At 37.8% G+C, this 24,951-nt stretch overlaps 1 protein-coding gene across 5 annotated transcripts in view; it reads right to left on the minus strand.

The window, feature by feature from the left end:
* LCOR (ligand dependent nuclear receptor corepressor) overlaps positions 1-24,661 on the minus strand; it is a 131,006-nt gene extending 106,345 nt beyond the window's left edge. For 2 of the 5 annotated variants that reach the window (XM_077779273.1, XM_077779254.1), the window contains exons 1-2: positions 24,599-24,661; positions 24,226-24,299 (exon numbers count right to left, since the gene is read on the minus strand). The gene's annotated coding sequence lies outside the window, so the exon portion shown is untranslated. The remainder of the gene's footprint in view (positions 1-24,225; positions 24,300-24,598) is intronic. The other 3 variants (XM_077779290.1, XM_077779281.1, XM_077779263.1) reach the window with 2 other exon arrangements.
* Positions 24,662-24,951: the final 290 nt, after the last annotated feature.

Consider the following 24,951-nt stretch of genomic DNA (forward strand, 5'->3'; position numbering starts at 1 on the left):
TAAGAAGACCTGAGGGATGAGGGTGGAGACTGGGCAGGATGTAGAGTTGAGTCTAAAATAGTAGGCTAGGATCAGAGATCTTGAAGGGTCTTACATGCTGGTTAAAGTATTCTAGGGGCTCCTGGGTGGCTCAGTTGGCTAAGTGTCAACTCTTGATCTTGGCTCAGGTCATGAATCTCACGGTTAATGAGTTCAAGCCCTGTATCAGACTCTGTGCAGACAGCGCAGAGCCTTCCTGGAATTCTCTCTCCCTCTCTCTCTGCCCCTACCCCACTCATTTTTGTTCTCTCTCTCTCAAAATAAATAATTTTAAAAAATTAAAGTAACCTTATTCTATATGGGAATTACAAACTTCAGCGTGCCCAAGAGTCACTTGAGACAGATGCTAGAAATACAGATTCCCATGCCATCCCTGAGATTTGGAATCAGCATACCTGGAGTAGGACCCCAAATTTTCAATTTTTGCCATATAGGTCAATGGCTTTCATTAAGTGAGTAATGCGCCTGGGTGGCTCAGTTGGTTAAGCGTCCGACTTTGGCTCAGGTCATGATCTCACAGTTTGTGGGTTCAAGCCCCGTGTTGGGCTCTGTGCTGACAGGTAGCTCAGAGCCTGGAGCCTATTTCAGATTTTGTGTCTCCCTCTCTCTCATGCCCTCCCCTGCTCATGCTCTCTCTCTCTCTCAGAAATAAATAAAACATTTAAAAAACTTAAAAAAAAAAAAACACTAGGTACATATTTTTCAAGTTTTCCAAGTAGTCCTTGAGATGAAGAGACTGTTGGACGTGTTCATTTTTGATGACCTCAACTTTCACTGTTCTGTAAGTGACAAGATCAGCAGAGAAGAAAGCATGAGTCAACACAGGCTAAAAGAGAGCCACTATGGTAAACTGCAGGAACTGAACAAGAATACATACATACACACACACACACACACACACACACACACACACACACACACAAATTTCAGTGTTGAATGAGGGTACGGGTGAGGCTGAACACCATCAATCTGTAGCAGCATCAATTCACACAGGTGCTCCTCTATCTATAAAATTAAAATAATACCCACCTGGTAAGATTATTAAAAGAATTAAATTATATATGATAACAGACATAAAATACAGATGGATAATGGCACATTAAAATACAAGATGTCAACATTTTTAGGTAACAAGAAAATGTTGGGAATGGATATCTAATATTTTTATTTCAAGAATACACTACTTAAACTCTTCAACTTACTTAAATCATGTTTGTGGGTTGACCTGATATCATAACCAATGATTTTAACACTGTTTTAAATATCTTGTGAAATAGAAATAACCAAGAATATATAAGATAAACAAACTCAATTGGTCACTATATATTAATATCATACTTGGTACTCAAGAAGGTGATTAAAAAATTCACTAAGAAAGAATGAAAGAAGAAAATGCCTTGCAGTTTTGAGTCCATTTTCTCAACTTACTAAATTTCAGTAGATCATCTCCCATGCTGTACCCTACTATGTTCCTTTCATCCTCCCTCTCCATTTCCATGAAGTCAGAGAATTTCTTTTTACACTGTTTACTTCTATTTAGCTATTCATGTTCTGTCCCCCTTCCAGGGATATAATCATTCCAGACTTAAATACAGTGTTAGGACTTCTGATAAAAACCCAACCTAAAGGGCTGTAGCAAAAAAGGATAATTATTGGATCAAGTAGGCTTTTTAGAGTTCTCTTCATGCAGTTGGATCCAAGTGCACAGCAGTATTTCTCCCTCCATGCATCACTGTTTGTCTCAAATAAGGGCACACTGTGCTTCACTCGCAGGCAGGCTCTCCCCTCATGGAAGGTGTTTCTTGCTTCTATAGGCTTCTATTAGCTACCCCACAGAAAAGAGATCTCTTTCCCAAGAACACCACTAGCCAGTCTCAAAGATGATCCCTGAACCACTCACTCACTGTGACCAATGGGCAGGCATCAGTCACATGAGTAAACAAGGCTCATCCAAACCATATGGAACTCAAGAAAGTTAGGAAAAGTAATGCCCTAAAGGAAAATCAAGATGCCAATACCAAAAAAGGGGAAAGATTCTAAAAGAACAAAAGCAAGATTGTTGCACAGAAGACAGGAAACCAGAAATACAGTCCTTCCCAAAGATAAAGGAGAAAAAACTTGGGGGGGGGGAAGGGGGAGAGAATTAAAAACATAATTTATATGATTATAACCATGTGTAAGCATGCAGACTCTGAAGCCAATCCCAAATTCAAACCACGAGCTCCATCCCATTTGTGAATTATTTAATAATTAATCATTGTAATTGTTTCTTCACAGTACTGAAAAAGAAAAAAGAAAAAAAAAGAATACCACACTCTTTGCAGGTTGACTGTACATATTAAGTAAGAAAAATAGTCATTAGGCATATTCTGTATGCTTGACAAATACCCTACTGCCACAAATATTCATAAGAAAAAGTGAAAATTGATGTTTTCTAAACTAGATTGCAAATGGCCTGTGATTCTTTATCCCTCCATATATATAGTCCTTTTACCATGTAACTTTATAATACCTTCCCCACCATGACTTTGGGTTCATCTATGTAATTTGCTTTAGCCAACGAGGTATTAGTAGACATTACACAAGCTGAGGCTTAAAAAGTGCTTCCTTATTTCTCCTTGCTTTGTACAGTTGTGGACTTCTGCCCTGCCATAACAGTCCTAAAGTATTTTGCTAAAGGTTGAGAACAAGGGAACAGAGTCTAGTCACCATAGTCATCCTGGCTTACACCAACCTACATCAGTCAGCTCATCCCCAGACATGGAACCAGTCCAACCTAACCAGTCCAACAGAGCTGCCTAACCAACTCACAGCTGACTATATGAGGAAGCCTAGCTCAGATCAACTGAACTCAATAAATGCTTCCAGTTATGTCACTAAGGTTTTGGGGTTATTTGATATGCAGCATGACTGTGGCAATAAACAACTGAAACATCATCTTATGGTGGTAGGTCCATGAAAAGAATAATTTCTACATTTTCATGATGTAAGGAGATAACTTGGTAATATTAACTAAATAAAATGTATTCCTATTATCATTACAAATTTACTATCCAAGCTTTCTGTGAAACCACTGGAAATAGAAGAAAAATATGACAAGCTGCCTGGATGCACACAAAGTTTTGGGAAATAACCAAGAGGTGAGGAGGGTTGAACAACAGCATTCATCTCCTACATGAAGCTACTTCAAGACTAGAAGATGTGATTGCTTCAGATAACGTATAAAAACCAATGGTGCATAGTCGAGCAAAATGAAGACACACAGGAATATGTTCCATACAAAGGAACAACACAAAACCTCAGAAATAAACAGAGATAAATAATTTACCTGATAAAGACCTGATAAAGATTTTAAATGGTCCTAAAAATGCTCACTGAACTGGGGAAAAGAACGGATGGACACAGTGAAAACTTCAACAAAGAGACAGAAAATATAAGAAAGTACCAAGTAGGGGCGCCTGGGTGGCTCAGTCAGCTGGGTGGCCGACTTGGGCTCAAGTCATGATCTCACGGTTCGTGGGGTGGAGCCCCACATCGGGCTCTGTGCTGACTGCCAGCGCAGAGCCTGGATCCTGTTTCAGATTCTGTGTCTCCCTCTCTCTCTCTGACTCCTCCACTGCTCACACTGTCTCTCTCTCAGAAATAAATAAAAAACATTAAAAAAATTCTTTAATTAAAAAAAAAGAAAGTACCAAGTAGAAGTTACTGAGTTGAAGAATACAAATAATTGAACTGAAAAATACACTAGAAGGATTCAACAACAAACTAGATGAAGCAGAGGAATGGACAGGTCAATCTGAAGACAAAGCAGTGGAACTCACCAACTGGAGCAACAAAAAGAAAAAAAAAACTAAAAGCAAACAGCACAAGGGACTTAGACAAAATCAAACGAACTAACGTTCATAACACAGAGCTCCCAGAAGAAAGGGGCAGAACTGCAGAAATTATGGCTGTAAACTTCCCTAACCTGTGGAAGGAAATAAACATCCAGAGCCAGGAAGCCCAGAGAGTTCCAAACAAGAGACATCAAGACATTTTAAGATGTCAAAAGTTAAAGACAAAAAAGAGAAACTATTAAAAGCAGTAAGAGAAAACCTTGTTATGTACAAGGGAATATACCCAGAAGACTTTTCAGCAGAAACTTTGCAAGCCAGAAGTAAGTGGCATGATATATTCAAAGTGATGAAAAAAAACCTCCAAACCAAGAATACTCTACCCAGCAAAGTTATCATTCAGAAGGGAAGGAGAAATTAAGAGTTTTTCAGACAAGCCAAAGTTAAAGGAGTCCATCACCATTCAACAGGTCTTACAAGAACAGCTAAAGGCAGAATTTAAAGAATTCTTTAAGAATTTAAAATTTAAAGAATTCTTTAAACTGAGAAGGGTACTAATGAGTAACAAGAAAAGGGTAAGTTTCACTAAAAAAAAAGTAAATATATAATAAAGGTAATGGTGGGGGGGGGGACCTGGGTGGCTTAGTCGGTTAAGCGTCTGACTTCAGCTCAAGTCACAGTCTTGCAGTCTGAGCCTTGTGTCAGGCTCTGTGCTGACTGCTCAGAACCTGGAGCCTGCTTCAGATTCTATGTCTCCCTCTCCCTCTGCCCCTCCCCTGCTCACCCTCTGTCTCTGTCTCTCTCTCTCTCTCAAAAATAAATGTTAAAAAATTTTTTTTAATTTTTAAAATTTTCAATTTAAAATTAAATTTTAAAAAATTAATCACTTTTAAAGCTAATATGAAGGTTAAAAGACAAAATCAGTAAAAACAACTATGATCACAATAAATATTTAAGGGATAAACAAGAGTAAATGATTTAAGATGTGACATCAGAAACAAAATGTTGGAGAGAAGAAAGAATATTGAGGTTTAAAATGAAATAAAATTTAAGTTAACAATTTAAAAGATTGTTACATGTAAGCCTCATGGTAGCCACAAAGCAAAAACTTATAATACACAAAATATAAAGAGAAAGTAATATAATCATATCACTAAAAGACATGAAACCACAAGAGAGCAAGAGAAAAAAGGAACAGAAAGGAACTAGAAAAATAGTTGAAAAGGATTTTAAAAATGGCACTAAGCACATACCTATTGATAATTGCTTTAAATGCAAATGGAATAAATTCTCCAATCAAAAGACAAAGTGTAGCTGAATGGATTACCAAAAAAAAAAAAAAAAAAAGCCATCTATACTCTGTGTGAGACTCACTTGACACACACACACACACACACACACTGAAAATGAATAGATGCAAATGGAAACTAAAAGTAGAGCAGCTATACTTACATCAGTCAAAACACTTTGAAACAAAGACCGTGATAACAAAGGATGTTACACAATGGTAATTGAGTCAATCCAAAAGGAAGATAAAACATTTGTAAATACTCAACCTAAATATATTAAGCCAATACTAATAGACCTAAGGAGAGAAATAAACAGCAATACAATAATAGGGAACTTTAATAACCCACCTATATCAGTGGACAGATCATCCATACAAAACCAAGAAGGAAACATTAGACCAAATGGACTTAACAGATATTCAGAGAATATGCCATCCGAAAATAACAAAATACACATTCTTTTCGAATGCATATTGATCCAAAATAGATCATGTGACAGATAATTTCCCAAGAAAGACCACAAAGCAATTCTTAATTTAAGAGGATTGAAATCATATCATATATCTTTTCCAACCACATCGTAGGACACTAGAAATACACAAGGAAAACTGGAAAATTCACAAATTATGTGGAGATTAAACAACATGATACTGAACAATGAATAGGTCAAAGAAATCAAAAGAGAAACTTAAAAAAATACCCTGAAACAAAGAAAATGAAAATGTAAGAAACCAAAATTTATGGGATGAAGTAAAAGAAATTTAGATCTAAGAGGGAAGCTGATAGCAACAAAAGCCTACCTCAAGAAACAAAAGTCTCAAATAAACAACTTACTGTACACACAAGGAGCCAGATAAGAACACAGTCCAAAGTTAGTAGAAGAGTAGAATTGACAAAGAGTAGAGCAGAAATAAAGACTATTTCAATGAAAAAAAAAATTAATGAAACAAAGAGCTAGTTCTTCGAAAAAATAAAGAAAATTGACAAACTTTTAGCTAGATTCATTGAGAAAAAGAGAGAACTCAAATGAAATTGGAAAAAGATGAAAAAGACATTATAACTGACACCACAGAAATACAAAGGATCATTAGATTACTACAAATAATTATACTCCAACAAACTGGATGACCTACAAGAAATGGATAAAAGTCTATAAACATACAACATATCAAAAGTGAATTATGAGGAATTAAATCTGAATAGACTGATTACTAGTAAACAGAAATGAATCAGTAATCAATAACCTCCCAATGAACAAAGTCCAGGACCATGGAGCTTCACTGGTGAATTCTAACATGCAAAAAAAAGAATGAACACCAACCCTTCTCAAACTCCTCCAAAAGATAGAGGAGAAGGGAACTCTTCCAAACTTATTTTAGGAGGCCAGCATTACTGTAATAACCAAAACCAGACAAGGATACCACAAGAAAAGACTAGAGGTCAATATCCCTGATGAACAGAGATGCAAAAATCCTCAACAAAATATTAGCAAACTAAATTCAACAATACATTAAAAGAATCATATACCATGATCAAGTGGGACTTATTCTAGGTTTGCAAAGATGGCTCAAAATCCACAAATTAATGTGACACACCACAGTAGCAAAATGGATAAAAATCATATGATCATCTCCAAAGTTGCAGAGAAAGCATTTGACAAAATTCAACATCCATTTATAATAAAAACTCACAATTAAGCAGGTATAAAGGGAACATGCCTCACCATAATAAAATCCATATACGACAAGCCACCAACTAATTTCATACTCAATGGTGAAACACTGAAAGCTTTTTCTCTAAGATCAGGAATTGACAAGGATGCCCACCCACTCTTACTAATTTTATTTAAGACAGTATTAGAAATCCTAGACAGAGCAATTAAATAAGAAAAAAGAAATAAAGGGCATTCAAATTGGAAAGGAGAAATAAAACTGTCCCTATTTGCAGGTGACATATTATATATAGAAAACCCTGAAGAATCCATCAAAGCGCTGTTAGAATAAATGAATTCAGTAAGGTTTCAGAATACAAATAAACAAAAATTTGTTGTAATTGTACACACTAATGATGATATGCTAATAATGAATTACAAAATAGAAATGAAGAAAACAATCTCCTTTCCAACTGCACCAAAAAGAATAAAATACCTAGGAATAAACTGAACCAAGATGATATCTCTGTATACTGAAAACATTAATGAAAGAAACTGAAGAAAACATAAATAAAAAGAAAGATATTCCATGCTCCTATTTGGGGAAAATTAGTATTGTTAAAATGTCCACACTACCCAAATCAATATACACATCCAATGCAATTCTTATCAAAATTCCAATGGCATTTTTCACAAACAGAACAATCCTAAAATCCGTTTGGAACTATAAAAGATCCTGAATAGCCAAAGGAATCTTAAGAAAGAAGAACACAGCTAGAGACATCACGTTCCTTGATTTCAAACTACACTACAAAAATTATTAGAGATTAAAACAGTATTGTATTTGCATAAAAACAGACAGATCAGTGGAACAGAATAGAGAGCCCAGGAAGAAAACCATGTATATATGATCAATTAAATTATGACAAAAGAGCCGAGAATATACAATCAAAAAAGGACAATCTCTTTGGTAAATAATGTTAGAAAAACTGGACAACTGGGGCGCCTGAGTGGCTCAGTGGGTTAAGCATCTGACTCTTGATCTTGGCTTGTGTCATGATCTCATGGTTTGTGAGATCGAGTCCTATTTTGGGCTCTGTGCTAATAGTACTGGGCCTGCTTGGGATTCTCTCTCTCCCTTGCTCTCTCTCTCTGCCCCTCCCCAGCTCCTGTGCTCTCTCTCGCTCTCAAAATAAACATGGAAAAAAAAAAAAGAAAGAAAAACTGGACAACCACATGCAAAAAATGAAACTTGACCACAATTCTACACCATACACAAAAATTAATTCAACATGGGGCACCCAGGTGGCTCAGGTGGTTAAGCATCCGACTGCAGGTCAGATCAATGATCTCGCAGTTTGTGGATTTGAGCCCTGCATTAGGCTCTGTGCTGACAGCTTAGAGCCTGGAGTCTGCTTTGGATTCTGTCTCTACCCCTCCCCCACTTGTGTGCTGTCACTGTCGCTGTTTGTCTCTCTCTCAAAAATAAACACCAAAAAATTTTTTTAATTAACTTAAAATAGATTAAGGATTTGAGCATAAGATCTGAAACCATAAAAACTCCTAGAAGAAAACAAGGGCAATAAGCTCCTTGACATCAATCTCGGCAGTGATTTTTTTTTTTTTAAATCTGACATCAAAAGCAAAAGCGACAAAAGCAAAAACAAACGAGTTGGGACTACATCAAACTAAAAAACCTCTGCACAACAAAGGAAACCATCAACTAAGTGAAAAGGCAACTTACTGAAAGGGAGAGAATATTCGCAAATGATGTATCTGAAAAGAAGCTAATATCCAAAATATATAAAGAGCTCCTAAGTCAAAAGCAAAAAACTGCCAAACAACCCAATTAAAATTTTTTCCAAAGAAGATATATAGATAGGTAACAGATACATGAAAAGATGCCCTACATCATTAACCATCAGGGAAATGAAAATCAAAACTGCAATGAGCTATCACCTTGCACCTGTCAGAATGGCAATTATCAAGACTAGAATCAATAAGTGTTGGCAAGGATGTGGAGAAAAGGGAACTCCTGCTGGTGGGAGTGTAAACTGGTGCAGCCACTATGGAAAACTGTATTAAAAGAAAAACCTGAATATTTACATTTTATAAAATATACATATACAATTATCATTAGCTAAATGAGTCTTTCTCCCACCTTATGAGTATATAGCTATATATTCTTAGTGAGAAAAATCAGTTCTACATTTTGGCATGACCTTGAGGAGCTATTGCCCATTCCTTATGCATCCTTTGTCCTTAAAGATGAATAAACAGCCTTTATTCTCATGAACATTTTATAAGGCAAATATCTTTGAGGACATTATTTAGTTTAGTTCATTATATACAATACTTCCTACTATCATGTCAACTGTTCTGTCATGGAATGCATAGGTCTATTCAACATGGAAAAAAACCATTTTTCTCAAAACATTATAATTAGATGGCTCTCCAAGACCTTCTTATTTTACAGATAAGGAAACCAAGATGCAGAAAGATTAAGTATGTTTACTTAAAACCACACAGCTATAGTCATACTTATACCAGAACCTAGTGCTCCTGCCCCAGGGTTTTTTCCCACTCCACACCACTGCCTAAATGGAACTATTTTTTACTAAGAAAAAGTATGTAGTTGTTCTGTTAGTTGGCAAAATGCAAACAACATATGAATATTTTTGCCACCCTATTCTATAGAATCTAGCAATAAATGTGATAATGATGTGGAAATTGCCATTACCCAAACCATCACACAGAACTTGTAAATATATAATAGTTTGAATAAACCAAACACAATGCAAATTAAATTCCAAAGAATCATTGTTTTTACTATAAAAATATTTAAAAGAAATTATAATTTTAAGATTTTATCTAAAACGCAAATTCTGTGAACCAGCTTCAACAGTTTTCTTTCAAGTGATGTATTATTTACTAAGCAAAGACGAAGTTCTGCCTCTTAGTCAATTCTCACAACCATCCTACACAGTATTTACTATTAGCACTTCATATAACAATGAACTAAAATTAGTTCCATACAATTTTACAATTGTACAATCCATAGCTCACTAAATGTGAAGAAAATTTGTATCCAAAGCCACATTTTGTTGTTATATGCAAGTGCTTTCCAGAACGGGCCTTAGAATGTGATAAACAAGCAAAGAATAGATAAGAGGAATTAAACTTGTCAATACAAAATAACATTTAACAACTTCTTCCATCCTATTAAGATATAATCTTTAAAGGATTAGCTACACATGGTTAATATTTGAAAGGCATGCAAATCCATGTCTAAAATTATTTTGGTATATTGTTTCTAGAAGTACAAATGTCCTTCATATACCTTGGTGTTTTAAAAAAAAAAAAAAAGACTCAATGGTTAACTTCAAGAAAGGTTTTAACTTTAGACAAAAGCCAAAAGAGAGAAAACTATTTGTATTATATGAAGATAAAATTGTTTGGGGGTGCTTTGGTGGCCCACTCGGTTAAGCTTGACTGACTCTTGATTAACGCCTCAGGTCATGACCTCGCAGTTTGTGAGTTCAAGCCCCACATCAGGCTCTGTGCTGACAGTGCAGAGCCTACTTGAGATTCTCTCTCCCCCCTCTCTCTCTTCCCCTCCCCTGCTGGTGCGCTGGCTGGCTCTAAATAAATAAATAAATAAATAAATAAATAAAATAATCTTATCTCCATGGGCTTCTGAAGATATCTGCTTCACCCATAGACTAAAAATACAGGTTATCTCCCACTTTTTGAAAAGTTTGCATTACACCACCTCACTTTTATGAAAAAAGGCAAAATGTGAAACAGTGGTCAGCATTTGTTTCGCAGCAAGCTGTTACAGAGGCAGTGTGTACGCTGAGCAGCTACAGTGGCACCAAGCTCCTTCCCCTAAACTACACTCAGCATCAAGCCATTGTAACTTTGAACTGTCTGTTAGCATCTGTGCTTTATTTCAATTTATTTTTTGCATCCATTAACAAGATGCATCTGAGGGTATCAGAAAAACCTAGGAGAGGTTATTTCTTGGGTCTGGGAATGTGCAAAATTTTTTCTACATAAATAATTGGTAATTGGGGCACCTAGGTGGCTCAGTCGGTTAAGCGTCTGACTTTGGCTCAGGTGGTAATCTCATGGTTCGTGGGTTCAGGCCCATGTTGGGCTCTGTACTGACAGCTAGCTCAGAGCCTGGAACCTGTTTCATATTCTGTGTCTCCCTCTCTCTCTCTGACCCTCCTCCCTTACTCATACTGTCTCTTTCTCAGAAGTAAATAAAACAGTAAAAAATAATAAAAATTAAAAAAGAATTGGTAATTAATTGCTTCTTTGCTCTACGCCATTTTAGCTTACAGAAGGTTTCATAGGAATCCTCTACTTTCAGATAAGGGGAATCTGAACAAGTGTGCATTTATTTCAAAAGTTAATTCAGTTTACTTAATTTGATGCTTTTCTCCAAACATATATCAAATTATTTTACCACATGAAAAGAAAGAACAAGAAATATAAAGAAAAGATGGAGCTGTATAAAGGAAGAAAGATGAATGAAAACTGTATCATTAAAAAGCAAGATACTCATTCCTAAAAGAACATTCTCTTCAGAATCCTAGGCTGCATTATTGGAACAAACATCTGAAGATCCTGTATGTTCTGCCATCTGAGAGAAAGCATCCTTTAAGTATCAAGTTTTGAAGTGTGTTTATTTCATACTCCAGTCAAATATAATAGCCACAGTATCATTACTATTACTGTTTATACTTCTGTTCTCGAGTCACAAAAACCAGAAGCTGGTAGGAACATGATTTGACAATAGATCCTTCCTTCCTGTTTCTTAATACAGCCTTTATTCTTTACCTTTTCTATATATTCATATTCTTCAAACAGTTGACTTTATCTGGATTACTTGTTAAACTGACAAAATCTGGATTGGTTGACTTAGGTACAATAATTATTAGAGGTGTATTTACCTAAGCATCAGTTTTAAGAAACAATTTTTTTAACGTTTATTTATTTTGAGAAAGAACGTGAGCAAGGGACAGACAGAGAGGGAGAGAGGGAACCCCAAGCAGGCTCGCGCTCAAACCCACAAACTGTGAGATCTTGACCTGAACCAAAATCAAGAGTCAGACGCTTAACTGACTGAACCACCCAGGTGCTCCAAGAAACAATTTCTTAATATCTGAGGGGTAATACATAAACATTTACTAATCATTTAACAAGAACAATATTCCACTTTCTCCAAAGTAAAATTTAAATCCTTAGAAAAGGAAAAAAAAAGGGTAAAAACTGTCTGGGTCATAAACATTTCTGGTCCTTTGTCATTGTTACAATGTCAGTTTATTTTATCAATGTAAACTACATTAAAATAACTCTTCTCCATTAATTTACATTCTCTTGCTCTTAGAAGTTCAAAATTTGTGGATAATTTAAATGTCTTGGCAGTTTAACAGTCTTTTTTTAAATGTTTATTTTTGAACGAGACAGAGTGCAGGGCAGGGGGGCAGCAGGGTGGCAGGGAGACAAAGAATCTCAAACAGGCTCCAGGCTCTGAGCTGTCAGCTCAGAGTGCAACATAGGGCTTGAACTCACAAATTCCAAGATTTGACCTGAACCAAAGCCTGACACTTAACCAACTGAGCCACCCAGGTGCCCCGGTAGTTTAGTTTAACAGTCTTAGCCAACACCAACTCATTCAGGTTGGACTGCAAACAGTAGCCTACTGTTTTTTTAGAAAACTTAGGCCCCAAGTTTTCTGGCTTTTGATAACTCCTATCTATCTTCTCACCTAATGTGGAAAATTCTAGTTTCTCTTCTCTGTCTTTCACCCATTTAGGAATGTACTCTTCCCTTTCACCAATAAAATGTACTAATCTTTTGATATGGATATGTCATTTAAGATTAACAGAAACTCTTTGCCTAAGGAGAAAGGAGCCAAAAGGAATGTTATCTTTTAGATAAGATTATACATTAGTAGCCATAGCAATGGGTCTTGAAACTGTTTTCAATATGTGTATGTATATACGTGTGTATGATTTCTGACTCTGTATATATTTATTTCAAAATTCCAAAACCTATTTTAATAAATCCAATACAAAAAGCCATATATAATAAAACACACCCAAAAATTAGTTGTACAGGTCTCACATGGAAAATAACTATCACTTTAATCATATGTACTTTTCTTTTAAAAGGTCAATAAAGCACAATTCTAGTACCTCTTAAAATACTGTTGGAAATTAACCCATATTATTATTTTTATCCTGATGTATTATTCTTTCCAGAACAGAACTCAATCTAGATAGAGTAGCTAACATAGTATCATAAAAATAGTACTGCCAAAAATAACTTACCAATAAGTAAATAATAAGTAAAATTTTAGTATTCTGGCCACTGAACAAAGGTGATATATTAACTAATCATTTTTAAAAGATGAACTAGTTCTATAAACACTCATAGAAAAATGACCAGCTTCAAAGTTTTTTCAGTAACTACTCACAAAGATGTATGAACTTATTGTCTATCCATAATTAAAATATCGTATTGTGATCAAGATAAGTTAATCAATGCTCACTTATACATATTAAACTTTGTCCACTTACGAGCTGAATGAAAATTCACATTACCTAACACTTAGACAAGATTAGAATTTATACCATTAATCATGCAATAAAAATGCCTCATTTCAACACAGGGACATAGTGACACACATTTCCATTCCCCTAATTTTTTATTCTTAGTGAAGGCAAGGAGCTTCCCATTTTATTTTGATGGGAATTTCTCCTTTGGTATAACATCTTCCTATATCTATTAATGAGGCATTTTCTCTAAGATCAGTGATGTTTGAATTACCAAAACAGTGTATTTTTAAAAAGATTTTAAGTAATCCACCCGACATGGGGCTCAAATGTACAATCTGAGATTAAGAGTTTGCATTCTTCAGAGTGAGCCATCCAGGCGCCCTCTAAACTGTGTATAATTTTTAAAATTTGCCAAATCACTCCTTCTCCTTCTCAGTAGTTATAACAACTCAGCAACTTCCCTTTCTAGCACACATTTAAAAATATTTATTGCCCACTGCACCAAATCTAAATCACAGAAGGTTAAAACTGAGGAGGCATTTGGCTAAAACCCAGGAATCCAGAATCCTAACCCCAATCTGCTTTACCCTGTTTGCCCCTCCCACAACACTTGAGGTCTCAAGGAAGGACATGAATAGAAGAAAAGGTCAGGCACCTACACAGTTACTATAAGGCTTTTGTTACAAATTTCAAAGTGCCTTGAACTGGGCCAGTCCACATGGAAGTCTCATCAAGCTTAAGACCTAGAATCAGTATCACTTGGATATCCTTTGCTGCCTTTCCTCTTGTCAGGCTATGCTCAAATCTCAGCCAATGGTGAAGAAAACCCGAGTCTAGCAAATATGAAGAAAAACTAAGCCAGTAGAAACATTCAGCTCAAGAAACCTACTTAGCTCTAAATACCACCGACAAAACTAAAAAAATCAATAAGAAAGAGAAAAGCCAAACAGGAAGATAATAATAAAGAGAAAGGGGCAAGGCATTCCAGGACAAAGAATTGGAAGAGTAATCATGTTACCATTTATGGTAAGATTACAGGCAGAGAAACCTGAATTCTTTAATGTAATATAAATCAAGTAAGCAATCAGTAGTTGTAAACAAAGAAAGAGGGGACAACCTGGTGGAACCAAATGGGAAAATCTAAAAGGGCATATGCTTGAATGTTTAAGATTAAAGAGCACAGGCTTTTGAATTCCAGTCCTGGGTCTACCACTCTTTAGCTATGTGATCACGAATGAAACCGTTAATCTTTCTGTTTCTCCACCTGTAAAACAGATACTAACATCAAAGGGATCTTGTTTGGCACAGTAAAAGCTCAGTATCCATTAGCTTTTAAAAACCATTAGTAGGAGCACCTGGGTGGCTCAGCCGTTTAAGCATTGGACTTTGGCTCAGGTCATGACCTTGCAATCTTGCTCATGGGTTCGAGCCCCGTGTTGTGCTCTGTGCTGACAAGCTCAGAGCCTTGAGCCTGCTTCCGATTCTGTGTGTCCCTCTCTTTCTGCCACTCCCCCACTTGCACGCTGTCTCTCTCTCTCTAAAATAAACGTTAAAAATTTTAAAAATTAATAAATAAAAAACATTAGTAAAAGAACAAAGTCTTCCCTATACTTAGATATCTTATTTCTTTAAATTTACATTGGGAATAGGAGATGGGAACAGGGAGACCATACTATATAAAAGGTTGCAAGATTATCTATTTGCAACTATGTGGATGTAACTAGAGGGTATTATGCTAAGTGAAATTAGTCAGAGAAAGACAATAGCAAATGACTTCACTCCTATGAGGTCTTTAAGATACAAAATAGATGAACACAAAGGAAGGGAAGCAAAATTTTATAAAAACAGAGAGGGGGACAAAACATAAGAGACTCTTAAATACGGAGAACAGAGGGTTGCTGGAGTGGGGGCTGGCCTAAATGGGTAAGGGGCATTAAGGACTACTCCTGAAATCATTGTTGTACTATATGCTAACGAACTTGGATATAAATTTAAAAAAAAAGTTGCAAGAAAGATTCAATAGTAAATATGCCTGGGATTTACTTCAAAATAATCCAGTAGGAATAAAACAATGGCCATTAACTGATGTAGCTGGAGTATTAGTCACTGTCCTACTTTTGTGTATGTTTAAAGTTCTCCAAAATGGAAGATTTTTAAAACATTCTTTTCCCTGTAATATGGCTGAACAACAAAACAAATTCTAGCATCCTTTCTACCTTTGATAAATCATGAATTTAAACGATGAAAAGAAAAAGAGCAGGAGAACAGAAATACAGAGGTAAATACCTACAAATGACCTAGAATATATGCCTACATTGATTGTAAGGCAGGAGCCTACAAATACCCATACAACAGAGATAACAAAAATGTGAAAAAAAATGTGAACAGAGATAACATGATCACCCAACATCTTAGTTTAACAAATTCAATAATTCTGTCTTCTACATACATTCTACACTTACTTTGGACATTTGTATAAAAACCAATAATTATTTAAGTAGTCTCTACAGCCAGTATGGGGCTCAAATTCACAACCAGAGATCGAGTCACATGTTCCTCCTACTGAGCCAGACAGGGGACCCTAAACCAATACTTCTAAACATACTAGTGGAACATGCTACTTATAAACTAGATGTAAATTCTCTTGTAAAATAAAATATATTTCATTATGGTAAATTCACATTTTCACATGTGGGATTTTCTTTCACAAAGCAAGATACACCCTATAGACTTTTAAAATTACTTTTTCTTCCCTTTTACATGAAGAGTTCAGCAGAGGTAGAACAAGCCTTTACTCTCTGGTAAAGTCTAAAAAACTCAGTAAGAAAAAACATACAAAATAACCATTTATTGATAATGATAAAATGATTCAGATTTGGGGTGCCTGGGTGGTGCAGTTGGTTAAGCCTCCAACTTCAGCTCAGGTCATGATCTCACGGTTCATGGGTTCGAGCCCCGCATTGGGCTCTGTGCTGACAGCTCAGAGCCTGGAGCCTATTTTGGATTCTGTATCTCCCTCTCTCTCTGCTCCTTCCCCACTCAGGCTCTGTCTCTGTCTCTCAAAAATAAATAAATGCTAAAAAAAAAAAAACAAAAAAACAAAAAAACCTCAGATTTTATGAGAGGTAAGCTAACAGTGATACCAAGTCAGTCACAGACTATCTAGTATTACCAATGTGAATGAAAATGCTCATCACACAACTTTCCAATAAAAGTAGCTCTCATGGAGGTAATATTGGTGTTAACATCTTCTAACCCAAAAATAAGTCTTGATGTGTTGCCATATTTAAGAGAGGCAGAAAACCTCTATGTAACTTCAAACAGCAACTGAAGCAAGTTAAAGAAAAAGTCTGCTTCTGGAAGAGTTCAATTCAGTGTTTTATTTTTACCTGATAAACTAGGTAAATATTTCAAAAACTGAAATATCATATAATTTTTTCTGTGGGTAAGAGGAAGCATTTATGCTAAGGGAAATCCCCTGATTGCTTCAACAAGAGATGTTACTCAATGTTTCCCAACTGACCGATTTTTTTTAGTTTATTGGAGAGAGAGTGCAAGCACACACTCTGTGCTCTCTCTCTCTCTCTCTCTAAATAAATAAATAAATTCTTTAAAATACACAGGGGCCCCTGGGGGTCTCAGTCTGTTGAGCGTGATTCTTGATTTCAGCTCAGGTCATGATTTCGCTGTTTGTGAGATGGAGCCCCATGTCAGGCTCTCCACTGTCAGAGTGGAGCCTGCTTGGGACTCCTCTTCTCTTCTCTCTCTCTCTCTCTCTCTCTCTGCCCCTCCCCCACTCTCACTCTCTCTGTCCCTCAAAATAAATGAACTTTTAAAAAATTATTTAATTTTTCAAATACACATTATACAAAACTGGATTATAAGAACTTCATTATCATAAAGGCACTCAATAAAAACTGGCTTTATACATAACTTCCTTGGATTGCATTATAACATTCAGAAAACTGATTATGTGATAAATCCAAAGAATCCATATTTATTTCTCTTTAACAAAACACAGATAAGCATGTGGAGCAAAAGGGGGGAAAAAAGACAAAAATCGATACAAGGTGTCAACCATACAGCCTTCCTAACATACCCCACAATCCATTAAGTAAAGGATTCTCAGACTAATTCTGCCACCTACCTTCTAAGCTTCTCAATTTCACCTGTTTTGTTTTTAAGTCTATTTGAGAGACAGAAACAAACAGAAAAAGAGTGTGCGCTTGCACACACACAAGCAGGGAAGGGAGAGAGAGGGAGAAAATTCCAAGCAGGCTCCATAGTGTCAGTGCAGAGCCAGATGCGGGGCTCAAACTCACAAACCATGAGATTACAACCTGGGACAAAATCAAGAGTCAGACACTTAACCGACTGAGCCACCCAAATGCCCTTCAATTTCATCTTTAAGACATCATCACATCTGACACTTTGTGATACCATATCTAACCAACTCAAAAATCTGAGAAACTGTCACTAATCACAAAATTCAAAGCAGTCTTTTAAAACAGTATTTATCACCAGAAATTAAAATCATACAGTTACTTGCAATAAATACAACCAAATAGGAGTTTCATTAAACGCAACCAAATAATGCAATCTAAACTTCAAAAATCCTGCTACTGTATAGATTAATCTCACTACTCAAACTAAGGAACAATAGATTCAGACAAAATATCTGTACATAGGTTTCCCTCTGTACCCAAACCTTTTTTACTATCCAAAACTCAAGTACAGAACAGATTTGAATAATGTGGTTTACCACATTATCTGAACTTGATATATGAACTCTCACTATAGAAAGGCAGGAATTTTGGGGCACTTGGGTGGCTTAGTCAGTTCAGCATCCTACTCTTGATCTCAGCTCAGGCCTTGATCTCAGGGTTGTGAATTCAAGCNTTAGGATACCAAAGTATATTTGTGTTGTAACACAAAATAACCAACAACTTTGGCTTGCCTGGCTGACTAAGTCCGGAGAGCATGTGACTCTTGATATTGGGGTCGGGAGTTCAAGCCCCATGTTGGCTACAGGGATTACTTAAAAACACACACAATTTTAATAATTCATAGAAAAGAATGTTAAAGCAGCCTTCCCGGGTAATTCTAGTTCTCTCCTATCACTTTAATCCCTTTACAGGGCACATTGCAATTTCTCTTCTGATCTGTAATTTTTTTTAAGTTTTTTTTTTTTTCAGTTTGTTATTTTGAGAGAGAGAAGCAAGGAGCCACAGAGAGAGACGGAGTGAGAGAATCCCAAGCAGGCTTTATTAGTGCAGAGCCTGACATGGGGCTCAAACTGACAAATCAGGAGATCATGACCTAAGCCAAAACCAACCATCGGATGCTTAACCAGCTGAGCTACCCAGGCACCCCAATCAGTAATTATTCTTAAATTAAGAATGAGAAAAAATATTAACAAATCATACACCATGTGGGTCTAGTATCCAGAATATACTCTTAATATCTCAAAAAAAAAAAACAAACAACTCTCTATTTTAAAATGATGTAGAGGGGCACCTGGGTGGCTCAGTCAGTTGGGCAGCCGACGTGGGCTCAGGTCATGATCTCATGGTTCATGGGTTTGAGCCCCAAGTCAGCCTCTGTGCTGGCAGCTAGCTCAGAGCCTGGAGCCTGTTTCAAATTCTGTGTCTCCCTCTCTCTCTGACCCTCCCCTTCTCACGCTGTCCCTCTCTCTCAGAAATAAATAAAACGTTAAAAAAAATTAAAATGAGGGGCGCCTGGGTGGCTTAGTCGGTTAAGCGTCCGACTTTTGCTTAGGTCATGATCTCGCGGTTCGTGGGTTTGAGCCCCACGTCGGGCTCTGTGCTGACTGCCAGCTCAGAGTCTGGAGCCTATTTCAGAGTCTGTATCTCCCTCTCTCTGTCCCTCCCCTGCTCACACTGTCTCTCTCTCTCTCTCTCTCCCCTACAAATAAATAAATATATTAAAAAAAATTAAAATGAGGTAGAGATCTGCATATACATTTCTCCGAAGAAAATATACTAATGGCCAACAAGCATGTGAAGAAATGCTCAGGGTGCCTCAGTGGCTCTTTTGGTTAAGGGTCCAACTCTTGGGTTCAGCTCAGATCATGATCTCATGGTTTGTGAGTTCAGACCCAGCATCTGGCTCCATTCTGACAGTGTAAATCCTGCTTGAGATTCTCTCTCTCTCTCCCCACCCCACCCCACCCACTCATGCTCTCTGTCTCTCTCTAAATGAAGCTTTAAAAAATGCTCACTATCAATGGTCACTAGGGAAATGCCAATAAAAACCACAATATCCCACTTGAGACCTACCCAATACAAGAACTATATTCAAAAAGACAAACAATAACAAGTGTTGGCAAGGGGGTGAAGAAACTGGAATCCTCTTATGTTGCTGGTGGGAATGTAAAATACTGCAGCTGCTTTGGAAAACAGTTTGACAGTTCCTCAAAAAATTAAAAGTTTTCATATGACCCAGAAATCTCACTCTTAGGTACACACCCCAGAAAGTGAAAACAAATTTTCACAGCAACGTTAATTCATAATAGGCAAAATGGGGAAACAACTCAAATGCCCATCAACTGACAAATGATAAACATAGTATTGTCCATACAATGCGAGATTATTTAGTCATAAATAGTAAGTGCTGATACCTGCTACAACATGAATGAATCTTGAAAACATGCTAAGAAGTCAGACACAAAAGGCCACATATTGTATGATTACATTTATATTAAGTGTCCAGAATCAGCAAATTCACAGAAACAGTAAGTAGACTGGGGGATGCCAATAGCTGGGGCAAAGGAGGAATGGGAAATGACTGCTAATGGGTATGTGGTTTCTTTTTTGCGTAATGAAAAGTGTTCTGGAATTAGTGATGTTTGCACAATGTACTGAATAAACTAAATTCATTGAATTGTATACTTTTAAAGGGTGAATTTTATGGTCCATAAATTACATGTCAACTGAAAAAAAAAATTCAGGGTATGGACCACTGTACTGGGATACTTCCTGCATACAAGAGACAATCAATAAAATAATAGTTCACTCGGAAATAATCCCAAGAGCAATGTTCAACTGTAAGGAATAGTAATAAGATTTTTTAAATATTCACAAAGAGTGGAAGATAATTTGGAGGATAGTAATAGTAAAATTTTAACCTGCAACTACGAAAACAACAGCTTTGTTTATTTACATCCACCCAATATCCAGATTCCATATAGCAGATGTGTAGACATAAAGGAATTAAGAATCAAGAGAGAGGCATCTGGGGTGGCCCAATCAGTTGAGTATACCACTTTGGCTTGGGTCATGATCTCATGGTTCATGAGTGTGTTTGAGCCCTGCATCGGGCTCTGTTCTGACAGCCTGGAGCCTGCTTCGGATTTTGGGTCTCCCCCTCATTCTCTGCATCCCCTGACCCCCCTCCCCCAGGGATAAATAAACATTAAAATTTTAAAAAAAAATAAAAATAATCAAGGGAGTAGTTCTGAGACATAACAAAACAAATCAAACCCCTTTGCTGAGCTTCACAGCCAGTTTGCAAACCAGGAAAGAAAATCAATCTCATTATTTTGCATACACCTTTGTTTGCTCCAAAAAAAGGTTTTAAACTGTTTCCAAATACCAAATGCAACCTCCAAGAATGAAAATTTTTCAACAGTAAGGATATTCAAAGCATACACACACCACTGATTTTAGGCAATTCCAAAAATAGGTTTTGTGTGATGAAATAAAGTATAGCCTCCAAATGAGTTTACGCAGAAGGGACACTGTTTTGGATAACAATATCATCCCTGTCAAGGTGATTTAAAACACAATGTATGTCATTGTTGAGTTCCACAATGGAATCCTCAAATAAAGGAAACATTCTCCCCTGAGTTAAGGAGAGAAATGTATTATAAACTCCGAGGTGTCTAACAAAGAGACCCCACTTTTTAACCAGCAGTAGAAATAGAAAATCTTACAACCTACCTTTGCAAGCCTATCACCTATACATCCCCTACATGTGAATCATGGACAGTAGTTTAAATAGACAAACAGTTTAAACTCATTTTCATCCTTTGCCATTTTTGCTGGTTTCTCATGAAGGGAATGCCTCTTTCATATTCATCAAAATGAAGCAAAAATATGCCACCTTCTTCATAAAGCCTTCCTATATCAACTCAAGAGATATCTTTCACTTCTAAACACTCCTAGCACATGCTTGTACAACAGAATAGTACATTTTGCTTTGTAGTATTATGAATACGCTAGATCTTCTGTAAGTACTAAAAGCTCCTGAAGGTTAGGATAACTTACCCAGTACTTTTGTCTACCCACAGCGCCAGGTACAAATTTAAATCAAGTAAGTACTCACCTAACTGCCTTTCATTACTAAAAACAGCAGTAATACAAGTAGCTAAGGAATTAGGTGGGTGCTTGGAAGTGGCAAGTCCCCACACACAATGAATACTTAATTCTCTGAAAGAAATTACAGGCCATCCAGTGTAGCCCCATAAGGCTAAAAAAAAATTTTTTTTAAATGGCATTATTCAGATGATTCCTAGAATTGCTCCAGCTACAAGCACATTTGAGGGAATCAGGACAATCTGAAATGACTCTTTGTCAGTTAAAAAGACTTAAGCTAGAGCTCAGCTGAAATCAACAAAACTTTCCCTACACCGGAAAGAGCTTTTAGAGAATACAGCAAGGATGAGGAGCAGCCAAGCAATACATCACACCAAGCAGCAGAGAGAACCTCAATCTTCCTGGAATATGGACTGCCACAGTCCCAGAGGACATCTCAATAATCACTTGGTTACCAAATATCCATTTTGATCATAATCACTGTCTGAAACTGCTACTAATTCCAATACAAGTGAAACCTAATAATGGAAACAAAACACCTCCACAATCTCACTGCACCCCACCAAACAGCCTCCCAAAATAGAAAAATTAGATTTTGGAAATAAATGAGAATTCATTTTTAATCCAAAGACTGCTACATATTAATTTAGAAACCAAATGACCCTAAAGTGCTAAGATAATCAGTCAACAGAATCACATAGAAGGTTAACTGTTCAGAACCAATCTCATTAAAATAAAGGAGAAATTTAGAGTTGCTAGTGACAAAATAGTTGCCTTTTGCATTGAGAATCACTGCTGGCCTTTTCAAGTATAGAAAGTTAACACTACATTGATTTACTTAGAACTCTCCTCTTAAAGCAATTACATATAATAAAAATGAAAATATGAAACCCAATTGATTTTAGCTGGGAGACTATCAACTATGTATTACTGCTCTGCCCTCTGGACTTTAAGTATCTCCTGAACTTTACTACACTGAAAGTGGAAATTTGGATTTAAAAGTATGCTTTAAGGAAACTGATGACCAGATTAAAACCCTCCTTCAAAACATGAGTCAAAATTTGATATTCAATTCAAGTATTTATCAGACTTTGTCATTAAAAGGAAAAAAAAAAAATCCTGTCAAGCAGCAGTAAGTAACCACAAACACTAGCAATAACTAACTGATAAAAAGGGGGGCCTGAGGCAGAAGGCAAGGATTCAGAGCAAACAGAATTAGAATAAGATAAACAACTCATCATAGCCATCTAAAGTAACAATAACTTAAGAAACCTACAGGGTTATAGTCAATTTCAAAATCTCTTAAAAACTAAAAAGCCCCACTGGAAAAAAAAAATCACATAAAAAGTGACACAAAAAGATGAACTAAAAATTCCTCAAAATGATTTCAAGATTTTATATTCACAATTCCAAAAATTCATTAATTTCACGCTTCTCAAAAGCCACATGCCTTTCATAAGTTCTTTCATATGGTTACAGTAAGTAATTCAAAAAGTGCCTACTCTGGTATAAAATTTTAGCAAACGTATGATGGGTTTGAAAAAATACAAGCAGAGACAGAGTAGAATAGATGATAACTGATAACCAAAAGGCTTTCTAGAGGGCAGAGGTAGGCTTGCATTGGCAGGAGGGGTATTTTAAAATACATCCACAAGTCAAATTACACCAAAAAATTGATTCGTGCCTTCATTACTTAGACAAGCATGTTTTAAGATGTACTTTTAAACTGTGGACAACCAAAGTGATATCAGATACCTTAACTCATTGTTACCTATGTTAATTTTGATGTTGCAGTCTAAATTCTTAACGATATTCACATGCATCTTTATAATGAAACACCGCAGAAATGGAAGGGCTTACATTCCCCAGGTAAAGGTTACCTTATGTTCCACTTACTTAAAGTTTCAGTTTTGCTTTTTAATCTATTACAGAAAACATCTCTTATGGGACATTGTAAAGGACATACCCTCCTGTCAAACCAGAAAGCTCAAACACAAAGACACTGGGCTAACCAAGTGCTGTAATTCTTCCAAACTGAGCCTCTCCACACCCCCTCCACCCTTCCCCCCAACAGATATGTCTATTAAATCAGTGTCTGTTCTCCCCCTCGCACAACAAAGAGAACTTCTCACCGCATGAAATTGCCGCTGAATGGACACCAGAAAGCAGGATTTGCATAATTCCTTCCAACGAAACCCTGTCGGGAAGGAGGGGATGAGGGGCCCAAGCGAACGGACAGAATCTCCTAGATTCTGCTGTGGAAGACCTGGTTCCCAAGAATATTCCCCACGGGGGGAGAAGGGGAGGAAGGGGCTGGAATTCTGGGCCTCCCAGAGGAATGGGCCTGGGGGACGGAGAAGCACGAGAGAGCATTTCCCCACACAGCAGCAGCACCGAAGCAAAGATGGGGAAATAACAATGCTGGAGGACAGGAGAGTCAGACACAAGGATGGACTGAGGCTAGGGGGCGGCGGGCGGAGCGGAGACACCACACGGGCCACTTACTTTTTGGAGGGGGGTTAAATATATGAGTTAAGCCCTTATGGTCCCGCCGGCCGCCGCACAGAGGGAAACGGGACCTTGGGAGAGAAAAACAGACAAAACACACAGTGTGAGAGGCGCAGCTCGGCCGCCCGGCCCCTCCCGGGGCGTCCCCGTCCACACTCCCTCCTGCCCGTGGGGAAAAAGCCACCCGAGGCTTGGGAGGCAGGGGCGCGAAGGGGAGGGGGGGGTGCGGCGAGGCTCTCGGCGAGGCGGCGGCTCCAGCACATCCCCCGGGAGGGGACAAGAGCGACCCTCGCTCTGGCTTCCCGGTCGGACCCGGTCCCACCCCCCTTCCTCCCCGCCGCGCATACATCGAACACAAATACACACACACCGACCCGAGCGTCGAGGATTAACTCCCCGGCCGCCGCCGCCGCCGCCGCCCGCAGAGGAAGTGTAGCCGCTGCCCCCCGCGGCCATGACACCCTACTTGGCTCGGTCAGGCGGACCCGGGGCCTGTGACAGCTCCGGCTCCCTCCGCCCCCATCTCCACCTCACACCCTGCACACGCCNGGGGAAAGGCGCGGGACAGAGCGGAGAAGCGGGCTGAGCCAGGGCCCAGCACGCCCCCGCCCCCCTCCCGCGCGCCCGGCTCCGCGGGACCGGAGGCGGCGCCCCTAGTCAAGTGGCAGCGCCGCGGGGCGAGTCTCCACAATAAGCCCGCGGCGGCGCCGGGCGGCCGGGCGG

Source organism: Crocuta crocuta, unplaced genomic scaffold (assembly GCF_008692635.1).
Source record: "Crocuta crocuta isolate KB4526 unplaced genomic scaffold, BGI_CrCroc_1.0 scaffold170, whole genome shotgun sequence".
NCBI lineage: Eukaryota > Metazoa > Chordata > Mammalia > Carnivora > Hyaenidae > Crocuta > Crocuta crocuta.